This window comes from Petaurus breviceps, unplaced genomic scaffold, assembly GCF_028583685.1.
Source record: "Petaurus breviceps papuanus isolate PSGF00001 unplaced genomic scaffold, PetGlider_PUasm1.0 151, whole genome shotgun sequence".
Classification (NCBI taxonomy): domain Eukaryota; kingdom Metazoa; phylum Chordata; class Mammalia; order Diprotodontia; family Petauridae; genus Petaurus; species Petaurus breviceps.
Window position 1 is genome coordinate 4,085,442 of NW_027185712.1, and position 16,128 is coordinate 4,101,569.

Here is a 16,128-nt window from a genome sequence, read left to right on the forward strand (position 1 = left end):
TTCTGTATATATTTTAGAAATGAGGCCTTTATCAGAGACTCTGGTTGTAAAAATTCTTTCCCAGTTTTCTGCTTCCCTCCTAATCTTTGTTGCATTGACTTTTTTTGTACAAAAGCTATTCAATTTAATGTAACTACAATTATCCATTTTTCATTCCATAATTTTCTCTGTCTCTTGTTCAGTCATAAATTCTTCTGTTCTACATAAATCTGACTGGAAAACTATTCCTTTGTCTCCCATGTTGCTTATAGAATCAGTCTTTATAACTAAATCATGTACCCATTTTCACTTTATTTTCTTATAGTTTGTAAGATATTGCTGTATGCCAAGTTTCTGACACAATATTTTCCAGTTTTAGGAATAGCAAGTTCTTTTCCCAGAAACTGGATTTTTAGGTTTATAACACAGTAGTTTACTTTAGTAATTGACTACTGTGACCTGTGTACTTAAGTTACTCCACTAATCCACCACTCTGTTGCTTAGTTTGTACCAAGTAGTTTTGATGACTGCTGCTTTAAAAAACAAAACAAAACAAAACAAAACAATTTAAGATCTTGGCTAGCTTCCCTAGCATTTCTTTTCATTGACTCTCTTGATATTCTGGAACTTTTATTCTTGCAGATGAATTTTCTTATTTTTTCTAGCTCTATAAAATAATTTTTGGTTGTTTGATTGGCATGGACTGAATAAGTCAATTAATTTAGGTAGAATTGTCATTTTTATTACATTAGCTCAGCTTACCCATGAGCAACTGATGTGTTTCCAAGTACTTAGATTTGACTTTATTTGTGTGAAAATCGTTTTGCAATTGTATTCATATAGATCCTGGGTTTGTTATGGCATGTAGCCTCTGAAATATTTTATAATGTCTCCATTAACTTTAAATGTAACTTCTCTTTCTATCTCTTGCTATTGGGCTAAGATTAATGTAGGTTTATTTTGTAACCTGAAACTTTACTAAAGTTCTTTATTATTTCAAGTAATTTTTTTCACTGTATTCTCTAGGATTCTCTAAGTATATCATCATAACATATGCCAAAAGAGATAACTTAGTTTATTCTTTTCCTATTCTAATTCTTTCTATTTCTTTATCTTTTTAAGATTTGAAATTGAATATTATATTAACATAGTAGTTGTCTTTGTAACATGTGCACACATACTCGCACACTCTGAATGATATGCCTGGGGAAAAAAAGTCTAAATATGCCCAAGGAGAAAATTAAAATTAAAAAATTACTTTAGGTTTTCATTATTGTAGGCAATTATGTCCACATCACTTACAAAGCTATTGCCAAATCTGTCCAAGGAAGCAGAATTTGGGAGGAGAAAAAAAAAAAACTTTGAGGGAAATTCAACAGTGGCACAGCAGAGCTCTCAATATGAGAATGCTGACATAATGTGGACTTTGCTGTGAAATTTGTCTTTGCAAAATATGGGGAGAAGTTTATCAATGGGCATAAATAAGAGAAGGTGGTGTGAAGTAGGCTTTTGCAGAGTCAATTTTCCTCACAGTATTGTGCAATGTCATCAAGAAAAATGTTTAGTCCTTCTCTGGAACCAGTTTCAGAACTTTTCCAATTGCAATGGTCTTCCCCTCATCTCTTAAGGTAAAACTACCAATCTGAGGGAAATCTTTGAAGGTCTCAAGGTAGATGGTTCCTGCTGTCCTTAAATGGGCAATGCATACTTGATCTTGTTTGACAAAATGCGGTTGTGTCTGTAGAAGCATGACCTTCCTGCGGCTCTGGCTTCCACCCTCCCCAATCCATGTAAAAAGGGGACTCTGAACAAACTTTGGAGCTGCAGAACCCACAAAATGAAACAGAGAAGCTAACCTCCCTCTGAGGACAGCCTGGCAGGCCAGCAGGAATCCAGCACAGCGCTCTGGAAGCCGAGCCCAGCCCCATGGCAAGGCCTGACCAGCCACCAGCCAGAGGGACTCCAGATCAGCAGCAGCTGTGGCTGTTTCCAGATTTATCAACACATAGATGGGAAGGACAAAGTGAGAGGTCAGTGCAGTCTGGACTTTGGTACCCAGTAAGTGGGAGTGGGTGGCTTTTACCCTGGGTCGAAAAGCTGCTGAGATGCACAGACAGCCAGCTCCATGTGGCGGCTTCAGCACCTGGCCTTCAGAGTATAGGGGAACCAAGCACCAGTCTGAGAGGTAATCGCTCTTGCTTTAACTGGCTTGCATCTGGATTGCAGTCTAGGCTGGAGGTCCTGGGGTGTGTGTCAAGCTTGCCAGAGCTTGTGGAGACCTCAGAGAGGGCACCCATCTAATACCTCCAGCAGCTGAGAAAACCCCAGCGTTTGGGACAAAAGCTCCCCTGCCTGGTGGCAGAGTCCTACTATGGCAAAAAGCCCAAAAGTCAAGTAATTGAGTGGCAAAATTATCAGGCAAAGGAAACAAAGCAGACAGAAGATTCCAACATTACACTCCTATTTTGGGGACAAAAAGGAACAAAGCATGAAACAGGAGGAAAACAGTGAAGGCAGAACTCCTGCACCAAAAGCTTCAAAGGAAAATACAAGCTGGTTACAGGCTATAGAGGACCTTAAGAAGTAGATAAGAGAAGTGGAGGAAAAACTGGGAAGAGAAATGAGAACAATGCAAGAAAATTATGAAATGAGAGTCAACAGCCTGACTGAGGAAAATCAAACCTTAAAAAACAGACTGATTCAAATGGCAAAAGAGGCTCAAAAAGGCAATGAGGAGAAGAATGCCTTAAAAAGCCAAATTTGCCAGATGGAAAAAGAATCTCAAAAGCTCAATGAGGAGAATCATTGCTTCAGAATTAGATTGCAGCAAATGGAAGCTAATGACTTTATAAGAAATCAAGATACTGTTAAACAGATACAAACAAATGACAGAATAGAAGGCAATGGGAAAAACCACTGACCTGGAAAACAGATCCAGGAGAGATAATTTAAAAATTATTGGACTACCTGAAAGCCACGACCAAACTAAAAACCTAGAAATCATCCTCCAAGAAGTTCTCAAAAAAAGTGCCCTGATGTTTTAGTACCAGAAGGCAAAATAGAGGTTGAAAGAACCCACCGATCATCTCCTGAAAACGATCCCAAAAAGAAAACTCCTAGGTATATTATAGCCAGGTTCCAGAATTTCCAGATTAAGGAGAGAATATTAAAAGCAGCCAGAAAGAAACAATTTGAATATTGTGGAAACACAATCAGGATAACCCAGGATCTGGCAATTTCTACCCTGAGGGATCGAAAGGCTTATAATATGATATTCCAGAGGTCAAAGGAGCTGGGATTAAAACCAAGAGTCACCTACCCAGAAAAACTGAGTATCATCTTTCAGGAGAAAATATGGTCATTCCGTGGAATCAAGGACTTTCAAGCATTCTTGCTGAAAAAACCATAGTTGAATAGAAATTTTGACATTCAGATACAAGAAGCAAGAGAAGCATGAGAAGGCAAACAGGGAAAAGAAATCACAAGGAACCTATCAAAGTTGAACTATTAACATTCCTACATGGAAAAACAATAATTGTTACTTATGAAACTTTTCTCCGTAGTTGAAGGGATTAGAAATATATGAGGGTATATGGGCATATGAATACATATATGAATGTTTTTATATATGTTTACAGGTATACATAGATAGAGGGCACCGGACCAATTTAACAGGAAGGGATGATACTTAAAAGGTGAAATTAAGAGGTGAGAGGAATATAATGAGAGGAGATGGGGAGAGACAGATGTGATAGTAATGGAATATAAAGTTCCCCCTGTATTGGCTTGGTTTTCAAATTGATTGTGTTAAAACCCAGAGCTTGTTAATCCCACCTGTGGGATGGACTTGTTGATTAAAAAGAAAGTCCTGAACTGGGAGGAGCTGGTGACGTAGATTTGGAGAGACACAAGAGAGAGGCAGAAGAACTTTTTGGAAGCAGCACCTCGTAGAGGCACAGAGAGACTCAGAGAATTGCTGGGAGCCACTTTGAATTGCCCTGGACTTTTGAGACCTGCCCCCTGAGCTGCCAAGGACTGAGGAGACATGGCTGTTTTGCTGGTACTTTGTCTGTTTTGATGTTGTTTTGCCAGATTTGTCCACTGGTGAAAGACAGTCCTGTTGTTGAAGAAGTCCTGGAACCTGGCTTTTGGTTAAGAAGCCCTGAGACTGTCCTGCAGACAGAGAGTGAATACTGTCCACTGGTGAAGGACAGTGCTGTTGTTGCAGGGGTCTGGAGACTGTCCTGCAGACAGAGTGAGTGCTGTCTACCGGTGAAGGACAGTGCTGTTGTTGCAGGGGTCCGGGAGCCTTTCTGTTGGTTCAGGGGCCCTGAGAAGGGATTTTCTTGTTGTATGTTTGCAGAAATCCTGGGAGAGGGTTTTGCTAGTGTTTTCAGGGGTTCTGGGACTGTCCTGCAGACAGAGGATGAATTAATGAAGGGACTGGCAATGTATCTTGTGGCCTTGCTAAGCCTTGCCTCCCCAGGAACTAAGATTGCTGAGAACTTGCTTCCTGTCAAGATGAAGAAAAGACCTCCATTTGGGTATTAAGTGCTGTGCTTAAACTTGATGTAACTCTGGGGTAGATTCAATTGTGATTCAGGGGTGGGGAACTTTTGACCTTTTTGTGCTCTGTGATTGACCAAATGAAGGTACTTTACTTATGTTTGGAAACTAATCTCCATTTGAGAAGAGGGGCTTTGTGGTGGACTAAATGAAGGTATAGCCTAGGAGTGGAGAAGTATTTAGACCAGGGACTTTGTAATTGATTGAATGATTGGAAGGTCCTGGGGTGGGGTAGTACTTGGAGATTATTTAATCACCCTTAGTAAATGCTGTATTTTGAATGATGTCATGTTTTGATCTTCTCTGTTCTTGGTTGGTCACTGAATAAAATGGAGAGCACTTATGCTGGTATTTTGAACCTTGGGAAGTTGCCTTTCCTTGGCATTATATTACAACAGATTGCGGTAAACTATCTCATACAGAAGAGGCAAGGGAAAATGGTTACAATGGAGGGGAAGGATAGGAAGGCAAAAGGGAATGGATCAACCTTATTCCCATTGAATTTGGTTTGAGGAGGGAGTGCAATATACACTAAATAGGGTATCTCACCCTCCAGGAGAGTAGGGGGGGAAGGGGATGAGAGGGGGGATGATGGAAGGGAGGACAGGCTGGGGGGGGAGGGAAGTTGGAAGTACCCACTTTTGAAAAGGGACAGGATCAAAATAGAGAATAGAACAAGTGGGATGTGGGATAGGAAGGAGGGAAATGTAGTCAGTCTTTTACAATATATCTACTATGTTATTCTTTTGCATTAGCCACGCATGTACAACCTATACTGAACTGCTTATCTTCCCAGTAAGGGTGGGTATTAATACCATCTTACATGTAATTGGGAAATAAGATATACAGGCACTGAGGCATAGAGATCCACTGGAAAAGTCAAAAGGGTTATGGGGGAGAATATGGGAGAGAGCAGATCGGAGGAGGGGATATCCTGTGGGACTGCTACTTTGGGTCACTGGGTGGGGGAAAATCGGGAAGAAAATTTGTAACACAAAATTTGGCAGAAAGGAATGATGTAAATCAGAAGTTAATAAAGCATTAAAATAAAAAACCTGGTCGTGTCTTACTTTTTTCTCCTGATTTTTTGTCTACCAAGCAGATTAAGGCTTTTATCTCAACTTCTTCGAGATACAGGTATAGCACTGCATTATAACCCGGGCAGATGATGGATTTGTGCTCAATAGTCACTATCTGGGCATCAAATGTGGGTCCAGAATAACGAAGATTATTAGGATCACAAAGTATGAATCCTGGAAGGATTTCTTCTTCTTCAATTCCCTTCAGTCTTATCTTGAGGTTTTCACCTGGGACTACAGAATCAGTTTCTACATCATCAGAAAGGATTCCAAGAACTTCTACATTGTGCTTGTTTGGCATCATCACAAGCTGCTGTCCTTTACAAATAGAGCCCAATTCCAGCTTTCCCAGGACCACAGTGCCCATATCCTTGTATTTATCCACAATTGGCAGCCTGATTGGTCCATCAACTGATCTATTGAAGTTTGGCAAATTATCCAGATATGGAATAAATGGTAACCCAATATGCCAACGGCAGAAATGTGATTGCTCTTTAAGGTTTGCCCCAGTCAATCCTGAGCAGGGCATGAAGTGTATATCCTTTTTGGGATTGAAGCCAACTTTTTTTAAAAATGGCACCAACTTTTCTTTACATTCTTCATATCTTTCATTGCTCCAATTTACTGTTCGGTCATCCATCTTATTAATAAGCACCATTAAGTGTTTTACACCTGCTGTTTTTGCCAACATGGCATATTGTCTTGTCTGTCCTCCTTTTTCAAATCCAGTTTCAAACTCTCCTTTACGGCAGAGATTATCAGCACAGCCAGATAAGCTTGAGAAGCACCACCAATCATGTTTGGGACAAAACTCTTGTGCCCAGGGAGTCTAGGATGGTGAAGTGCTTCCTTTCTGTCTCAAAGTAGGCTCCGCCCACTACTACAGTTTTACCTTTGTCTCCTTCCTGATTTGTATTTAAGGCCCATAATAAGTACCAAGTTTCTCTGTTTTTTTCTTTAGCTTCTCGTTCATATTTTTCAAATGTTCCTTTGTCAATCATCCCATTCAAATACATTATTTGTGATCCAATAGTTGATTTACCAGCATCTACATGACCAATGAATACTACATTTACATTTTATATTTTAGGTGCACCAGGTGGTGCTACCACAGATTGAGTTTTGGTAATTGTTCTTCCTCCTCCATCATCATTTCTGGGATACTTTCCTCTGAAGGCCCTCCATCTCCCAAAGAGCCACTCCCTGGCTCTGCTTCACTAGGTTCTTCTTTGTGCTCCCATGATTCTTCTAGGCACATTTCTGTCTCTCCATTTTCAACAGGTTCTGAAACTTCCATGCCAACAGCTGAATTTGAACCTTCATACAACACTGAGTGTTCTTCTTGAGAAGGTTCCACAGGTGCCTTGGGGCCAGCAGGGCCTCCTGCTCCTGTGCAGTCTTCCTGGGCTGCGGTGGCGCCGGCTGGGGCGTCGGTGTTGGCCCCGGCGTTGGGCCCGGCAGGAAGGACGGCACGAACTCAGCGGCGTGGACGTTGGGCACGAAGGGCTTGACATTGAAGTTGAGCTGCCTGCTGAAGGCCGCGCTGAGGTTCTGGGCCTCGGCCAAGGCTGCAGTGGTGGCGCCGCCGGGACCCAGGGCTTCTATGTTCGCCTGGTCCCAGCAGTCAGGCGCCGAGTCGCTGCTGCTGCTGCCGCCGCTGCTGCCCGGATCCATGGTAGGGGAGGGCCGTGTGTGTGGAAAGGAGACAGCAGGAAATGGGGGAGGGGGAAAAGGGACTGGGGGCAAGCGGGGCGCGCCGAGTGGGGGAAAGGGGGACGAGGGAAGAGGGAAGAGGCGGAGAGAGACACAAACCCAGGGGGCGCCGCTACAGCTTCACACCCGACTCTACCCTAGTGGTGGCTCACCCTCCCCCCCGACCCCCGCCCTCCTATACCCACCCGCCCATTCTCCCCCTCCCCCACTCCTCGTGTGCACATGTCATCTCTCTCTTTTTTTTTTTTTTTTTGTCTTATTGCTAAGGCTAATCCTTCTAATATCATAGTGAATAGCAGTGGTGATAATGGACATCCTTGTTTCACCCCTGATTTTATTGGAAATGCACCTAGCTTATCTGCATTATATATAATACTTGCTGGAAGTTTTAGGTAGATGCTACTTATTTTAAGGAAGCCTCCGTTTATTTCTATGTTCTCTAGTGCTTTTAATAGGAATGGGTGTTATATTTTATCCAAAGCTTTTTCTGCATATATTGAGATAAGCATATGATTTCTGTTAGTTTTGTTGTTAATATGATCACTTATGCTGCTAATTTTTCTAATGTTGAACCAGCCCTGCGTTCCTGGAATGAATCCTACCTGATCATAGTATATTATTCTCATGATAAGTTACAGCAGTCTTTTTGCTAATATTTTATTTAAAAATTTTGCATCTATATTCATTAGGGAAATTGGTCTGTAATATTCTTTCTCTGTTTTCACACTTCCCTGCTTACGTATCAGTAGCATATTTGAATCATATGAAGAATTTGGTAGGACTCCTTCTTTGCCAGTTTTCCCAAATAGTCTATATAGTATTGGAATTAATAATTCTTTAAATCTTTGATAGAATTTGCTTGTAAATCCATCTGACCCTGGGGATTTTTTCCTAGGCAGTCTGTTGATAACCTATTCAATTCCCTTATCTGAGATGGTGTTATTTTACTTCCTCTTCTGATAATCTGGGCAATTTATATTTTTTGTAAATATTTATCCATTTCATTAAGAATATCAAATTTATGGGCATACAGTTGGGCAGAATGTTTCCTAATTATTGTTTTAACTTCCTCTTCATTGGTGGTGAATTCATGATTTTTTTATCTTTGGTAACAGCACTTTGGTTTTCTTCTCTTTTTTTTTTAATCAAATCAACCAAATGTTGATATATTTTATTGTTTTTTTTTTTTCATAAAACCAGCTTGAGATCTCCCAATCATCTGCTGATGTGGGGCTTGCTCATGGCTTTCTGGGATGCTTCCCATCTTGTATTGGCCCCCTTCAGTCACAGCAAGAGGGGCCTTTCCCATTAATCCCTCTAGCCTCCCAAGCTAAAAGACTGCTGTATCCTGTCTTTCTCCTGGCTCTACTATTCCAAGATTTTAACTGGGGCAATATTATCTTGTTTTTTCAAAGCTATAAGGGAAGATGAAAGCAACTTAATGCTTACTTCACCAACTTGGCTTCTGGATATCTAAATAGATGACTTTCAAATATTCTGTCTATGGGTTCATATCCCCAGGAGCAGCTATTACTACAGCTGCAGGCACCATGCAGTACTCTGCTTCTCTCTCACCTAGTTCCAACAGACCCCTCTCCTGGACAGAAAGGACTGGGAATAACCATTACTGTAAATGATTCAGTCCCCTGTTGTATGCTCATACTTTTCTGTGGTCAGGTCTATGCTGGTGCAGGCTGCTTGTTAGACTGCACTTCTCTCCCAGTCTGGTGCAACAGACACTTCCTGTTGACCTTCCAGGTTGCCTTGCGTTGGAAATCTGCCATGTTCTCCCTCTCTCTTTGTGGATTTTACTGTTATAGAATTTGTTCAGTTGAACTTTTTAGAAGTATTTGAAGGCATTTGGAGTGAGAACTCAGATAAGTCTGTGCTTTCAATCCACCATCTTGGCTCAGCCCCAGGAAGAACTCTTTTTTTTAATTATGGGGAAAAGTAGAAAACAATATTGCAGAAACTAGGTATAGACCAATATATTCTACCATATACCAAGATAAGTTAAAAATGAGTGCATGATTTAGACAGAAAGGGTGATACCATAATCAAATTAGGTAAGCAAGGAATAGTTTAATCTGTCACATCTATGGAAAATGGAATAATCTTTTACTAAACAAGAATTAGGGAGCATTATGAAATATAAAATACATAACTTTGATTATATTAAATTAAAAAAGTTTTACACCAACAGAACCAATATAATTAAGATTAGAAAGAAAACACAAAGCTGGGAAATACATTTTACAGCAAATGTTTCTGTAAAGGCCTAATTTCTCAAATATATAGGGAACTGAATCAAATTTATGAGTATAGCCTATTCCTCAGTTGATAAGTGGTAGAAACACATGAATAGGCAGTTTTCAGATGAAGAAATCAAAGCTATCTATAGTCATTTTAAAAATGCTCCAACTCACTATTTATTAGAGAAATAGAAACTAAAACAGTTCAGAGGTACCACCTCTGACCTATCTTGGCTAATATGACAAAAAAGGAAAATGATAAATATTGAAGAGAATGTGAGAAAATTGCAACACTGATACACTATTGGTGATGTTGTGAACTAATCTAAACATTATGGATAGTTATTTTGAATCATGTCCAATGGGCTATCACACTATGCATACCCTTTGATCCAGAAATACCACTAACAATTCTGTATCCTAGAGGTCACAAATATAATGGCAAGCAAAGGAATACTTTATACCTTGTTTCAGTTATTTAGCACCTTGTTTCATTTCAAGTGTCTTTGAGCCTTGCCCATGATTATGCTAAGTCTTTGTTAAGAAACAGACTCTGTGAAGTGCACAGTGGGAAGGACTTCCCAAAGACTGGAATAGGAAGGACATAAGAGTTGGGTAGAACAGTGAGGAGCTAATGACAGATAAAAAGATTGAGCACAGCTGGGAATGAGCAGAACTGGGAGGAAGCATGGCTGTGGTGGCCAGCATTTTTTCTGTCTGTGTTGATGTTACTTTGTCAGATCTGTCTGCTGATAGAGGGCAGTGCTGTTGTTACAGAAGCCCTGGGTCTTTACTGCTGGTTCAGAAGCACTGAAAGAGGATTTTCTTGTTGTCTGTTTACAGAAGACCTGGTGGAGGGTTTTACTGATGTTTTCAGAGGCCCTGGTAACATACTGATGATTTGTGTTGATTTCTCAGACCTTGTTTGTGGATCTATGTTGATTTCAAGGCAGAAAGTTAATTGATGATGGTGCTGGCAATGTGCATGGATATTATTGTAGCTCTCTTAAGCTTTGTCTTCCCAGAAACAGAAACTGCAAAGAACTAGAGGTGGTTGGTCACTGTGAGCTTCAATATGGAACAAGAATTGGATGAAGAGCTGGACGAGGAACTGGATGAGAAGCTTGACAAGGAGCTGAGAGCTTCCTACCTTTGAATCCAGGTGAAGGTTGGGTGAATTTGGACAAGAGCTGGGAGCATGGATGAGGAACCATGGAATTTGGGAGCCAGCCCTGGGTCAAGATCAAAGGACCTTTCCTTGGGTACTTAGTGCTGGCTGACAAGATCATGATTTACTATGACCTAGGGGTGGGTGAACTTTGCACTTTGTACCCCCTAAGGATGATTGAGTTAAGGATGATTGGAATCTAGTCTACAATCAAAAAGAAAGAAGACTTTCTGACTGAGAGATTGCAACAATATTACCTAGGAGTGGGAGACATTTATACTTTGTATTCCTTAAGGAGGCTTTCTCCTTAAGAATGATTGAGTTATGGACATACTGAATGATATCTTTTGTTTAAAACTATATGGCCACTTTAGTGATAAGTTGTTATGTTATATCTTTGTGGATGCTGTACTTTGGTTTCTGTGAATATTTTGCTTTAGTTTACTGCTGAATAAATAGTTCACTATATTAAGTGATCAGAATATTAAAGCTATTCACAGCAGCACTCCTCTGGAGAGCTGCTCATGCTTAGCTTTGCAACAGAAAAAGGAAAATAAAAGATCTGAATATAAAAAAAAATATATTTGTAGCTAGGGTGGTTAGGTGACACAATGAATAGAGAGCTGGCTCTGGAGTCGGGAGGACCTGAGTTCAAATCCGACCTCAGACACTTAACACTAAAACTCACCATGTAACCTTGGAAAAGTCCCCTAATCCCAATTTCCCTACCTTCCTCTCTCCAAAAATCCAAAATATATATATATATTTGTAGCAGTTCTTTTTCTAGTGGTAAAGAATTGGAAATCGAGTGATCCCATCAATTGGAGAATCACTAAACAAGTTGTGATATATTAATATAATGGAATATAATTTTACTGTATCTTGTGGCAAAATCTTATGATTATTATATTATATATTATATTATAGCAATATCTTATTATGAGCTGGTATATTTCAGAAAAACCTAGAATCCCTTACATGAACTGATGTTGAATGAAGTGAGAGGAACCAAAACAACACTGTGCAAAGTATCAACAACATTGTGTGGTGATCAACTATGAATGAGTTACCTCTTCTCAGCTATGCAATGATTACAAGGGACCTGCAATAGAAAATTCTATCCACATTAGTCTGAATACAGATTGAAACTTACTATTTTGGCCTGTTTCTTCTTTCACAACATGACTAATACAGAAATATGTATTATATGGTTGCACATATATAGCCTATATCAAATTGCTTACTCTTTGAGGGAGGAGGGATGTGTGAAAAGGAGGAAGAAAATTTGGAAAACAAATTTAAAAATAAAAATAAGTTTAAAATTGTTTTTACATGTAATTGGAAAAAAAAACTGAATCATTGGGCTACCTGAAAGGCATGATTAAAAAAAGTAGCTAGATGTCATATTTTAATAACTTATTAAGGAAAACTGCCCCAATAAATTAGAAATTATGGTAAATTAGAAATTGAAAGGATTAACTGATCACCTCCTGAAAGTGATCCCAAAATGAATACTCTATCTCTTTTATTTTTTTTTTTGAGAGGTGAAGGTAGGGCAATTGGTGTTAAGTGACTTGTTCAAGGTCACATGGCTAGTTTTTATGTTAAGTGTCTGAGGTTGGATCTGAACTCAGATCCTCCTGACTCTAGGGCCAGTGCTCTATTCACTGTGCCTCCTAGCCACCCCGAAAATGAATACTCTCAAGAATATTCTCTCCAAATTCCAGGGCTTCTAGATTAAGGAGATAATATTGAAAGCAGCTGGAAATAAACAATTCAAAAGTTGTGGAGTCATAGTCAGGATCACACGAGATTTAGCAGCTTCTTATAATGGTAATGGGAATTTGAGGATTTTCCCTGCCCCTTGTATTTGCAATCAAAATATATTAGAAATTGAGGGGATGCTCATCAGTTGGGGAATAGCTGAAATACTTGTGGCATACAATTGTGATGGAGTACCATTATGTTATGAGAAACGATGAAGTGGTGAATTCAGAAAAAAAAGAATCCTGGAGGAGCCAAGTGAGGAGAAAAAAACTCAGAGATCATTGTCCACATTAATAGCAATATTGTAATGATAATCAACTGTGAAAGATTTGGCTACTCTTACTAACATAATGAACCAGGGTAATTCCAAAGATCTCATGATGAAAAAATGTTATCTACCTCCAGAAAGAGAATGGTTGAACCCTGAATGTAAACTGACATGCAACATTCTCATTTTTTTTGATTTTTAAGATATGGTTAATATGGAAATCTTTTACAAAATTTCATATATATACATATATATTATATTATATATGTATATTATATATATGTATATATATATATATATATATAATTACTGTTCTTTTGCTTGTCTTCTCAGTGGGTTGGGGAGGTATGTAAATAAGGGAGAGAATTTGGAACTGAAAATTTGAAAACATGGATGTTGAGAATAAGTAAATAATAAATTTATTTTAAAAGATGCCATTGGGGCATCTAGGGGCCATATGATGCCATAGGGGCATCAATCTTGTGTAGTAGATTGAACACCAGTGCTGAAGTTAGGAGGATTTGAGTTAAAAGCTAGCCTCAGACATTTGCTAACTATGTGATTCCGGGCAAGTCTCTTATTCCAATTACCTCAAAAAAAAAAAAGACTTAAAAAAGACTGCTTTGGGAGTGGAAGTAGGGTTTATTTTCCCAACTTGAAATGATGAGTTTTAGTTCTTAATTTTTATAGAATTTTAAGGATAGGTAACATCATATTGTGCAGTGGCTGTTTAATTCCCTGAAGAGAAAATCAAATGCAGTCAATCTTCAATATTCACAAGAAAAATGTTTCTAGAAAATGACATAAAATAAAAAAAAATACAAATGCTGCTACATTGAACCTGGTGGAAATAGGGGATATGTTCCATTGACCACCAAAAATGTGATCTATTTCTAGGGATTACTGAAAATACACTGTTCAGCATATAATTATTTGTAACAAAACATTGGTTCTTATGATATATACTTTTCCTAATATAGTAACCATGAAATAATCTATAACATGGAATACACAAAATAAACTTGGTAACTTGCAAACCATTTTTTCTCATTATTAACTCCTGAGATTTCTGTGACCTTTAGTGCTATCTCAATTAAATGAAATAAATAATGATTTCAGATAATATTCACTTTTAATAACACGTAAAATTGACAGTACCATAAATACCTTCCTCCTTTTTTGTGGATATAATGAATATGGATGAGTTATTTTCAAATTTGGGACTAATGGTTGATGCAGAGATTCCAACACAAAGTTTATCTGATACTTTTATTTTCTCATTAAGTTGCATTTACTTTGCATTCTTTGTATTAGAGCCCAAAGGACTTATACTATCCTTTAGGGGCATAATTGCAGAATTAAGCCTTAGGTTTTTTTTGTTTTTGTTTTTTTTTCCAGACCAAAAATAATTCAGTCTTTATTGGGGGCACACCAGCCTTTCTTCATTGCAGTTGCAGGACACACTCAGTTGCTGGATAAGGGGGTAGGTTCAGCTGGTATTTCTTCTCTAAGGCAGATGGCAAAAAGCAGCCCCCCAAATAGTGGTGTCGACCCTTGAGCAAAGTAGCTGCCTTTTTCGGGGTGGTCAGTGAGATGAGTAAGTCAGGCCAGATGCTGTCTTGGTTCCCCTTCTCCACATCCCACCCTGAGGGAATGTCAATGCTGGCAATAGGCACCGTGAGCCCACTCAGTACACTCAGGATAGCTCCAAATGGCTCCCGCACAGTACCCTTAAAGCTAAAGCCAAAGATGGCGTCTACTACCAATTCATACAGTTCATCAATCAGCATCAGCTCAGGTGGCATCTTGGGCAGAAAAGGGATGTCCATCTTCTGACACTGTGTCACCAAAGCATCAAAGAGTGGCTTGCTTGGCTTCTTGGGGTAATGGATCTTTGGCTCATAGCCAAAGAGTTTGAGATGCCTGGCACAGACAAGGCCATCACCTCCATTGTTTCCTGGGCCACAGATGACCAGGACTGCTGGGGGGCTGCTGCCAAAAGAACTGGGTGGGTATGCCTTGGCAATGGCAGTGGCACAGCTGAGCCCAGCCAGCTCCATGAGTTGATCCATGCTAAACTTGTACTCATTGAACTGCTCCTCTAAGGCCTGGGCCTCCTCCTGGCTTAAGTACTTGAGTGTTTTGCCCTCCATGGTGGAGTCCCCTGGGTGCATCTGTCTTGCCCCCACCAGGTGGGCCCCGGGTAGTGGGGCCAACCTTGAGTCAAGATGCACAGGAGGCGCAAGCCAGCTACCAGAAGCCCCAGCCCTAAGAGAGTCCACAGGCTGGACATTCAGGCCTCCCTTTCCCTACCCTGCTGCCTGCCAGCCTCAGAGCATGCACCAGCCTTAAACCTTAGTTTTAAAGGCAAGAATGAAAATATGCAATGAATACAAAGGGAGTTCTTTACAATGGTAGGGTGAACAAGATCAGTGAAGCCCCTAGTAGGATACCAGTCACTTCACAAACTTGTGTGCCTCAAGCCTCTATTTTTTTTCTCTACTGTGCATAGCCACAAATGTGCATGGTTTTCAATGAGAAAGTGAAAGCAGGATTACAAATAAAATCACATCAATGCTTGAAGTCATAAAAATTGAACATGCACATGTTGGGGACTGACTATATAGTGAAGCTTCATTTGTACAGAACCATCAATATGTAGAGGAAAGATGTTTGAACTAGTAACCTAGAGTCTTCAATTGTCAATCCTTTTCTACCAGTCACTATTTTTCTGAGCTTAGAAAAGTTACTTCCTTTCTCTTGGGGTTGTTTCCTTGTTTTTTTAGGGAAATGAGATAGAATAGGTGATTTTTTTTCTTTGATTTTTGGAGGGCAATTGGGGTTAAATGACTTGCCTGAAGTCACATGGCTAGTAATCGTGTCAAGTGTCTGAGGCCAGATTTGAACTCAGGTTCTCCTGACTCCAGGGCTGGTGCTCTATTCACAGTGCCACCTAGCTGCCCCCTGAATAGGTGGTTTTTAAAGTTCCTTCGGGCTCTCACATCATATAATTCAGACTGAGGCATGATTCTTAGAACAACATTCCTCAATAGCGTAAGCAGTGTTACAAACACAATGGTTAACCTAGTGAAGAGATTTTTTTTTTTTTTAAGAATTAGCTAAGCCTGGGGCGGCCAGGTAGCACAGCTAGAAGAGTACTGGCTCCAGTGTCAGGATGACCTCGGGATCGAATCCAGGCTCAGACACTTAGCACCCACCCAGAAACACCTGGCCATGTAACCTTTAGCAAGTTACTTAACCCCAATTGCTTAGGGGCAGCCAGGTGGCTCAGCGAATAAGAGCATCGGCCCCAGTGTCGGGATGACCTGGGGATTG

General features: G+C 39.9%; 2 pseudogenes; both read right to left on the reverse strand.

Annotated features, from left to right (window-relative positions):
• Window positions 1-1,464: 1,464 nt before the first annotated feature.
• On the reverse strand, window positions 1,465-7,298 carry LOC138153545 (eukaryotic peptide chain release factor GTP-binding subunit ERF3A-like; annotated as a pseudogene).
• A 6,898-nt stretch (window positions 7,299-14,196) lies between these two features.
• Window positions 14,197-15,085, reverse strand: LOC138153550 (NAD(P)H-hydrate epimerase-like; annotated as a pseudogene).
• Between the last annotated feature and the right edge of the window lie 1,043 nt (window positions 15,086-16,128).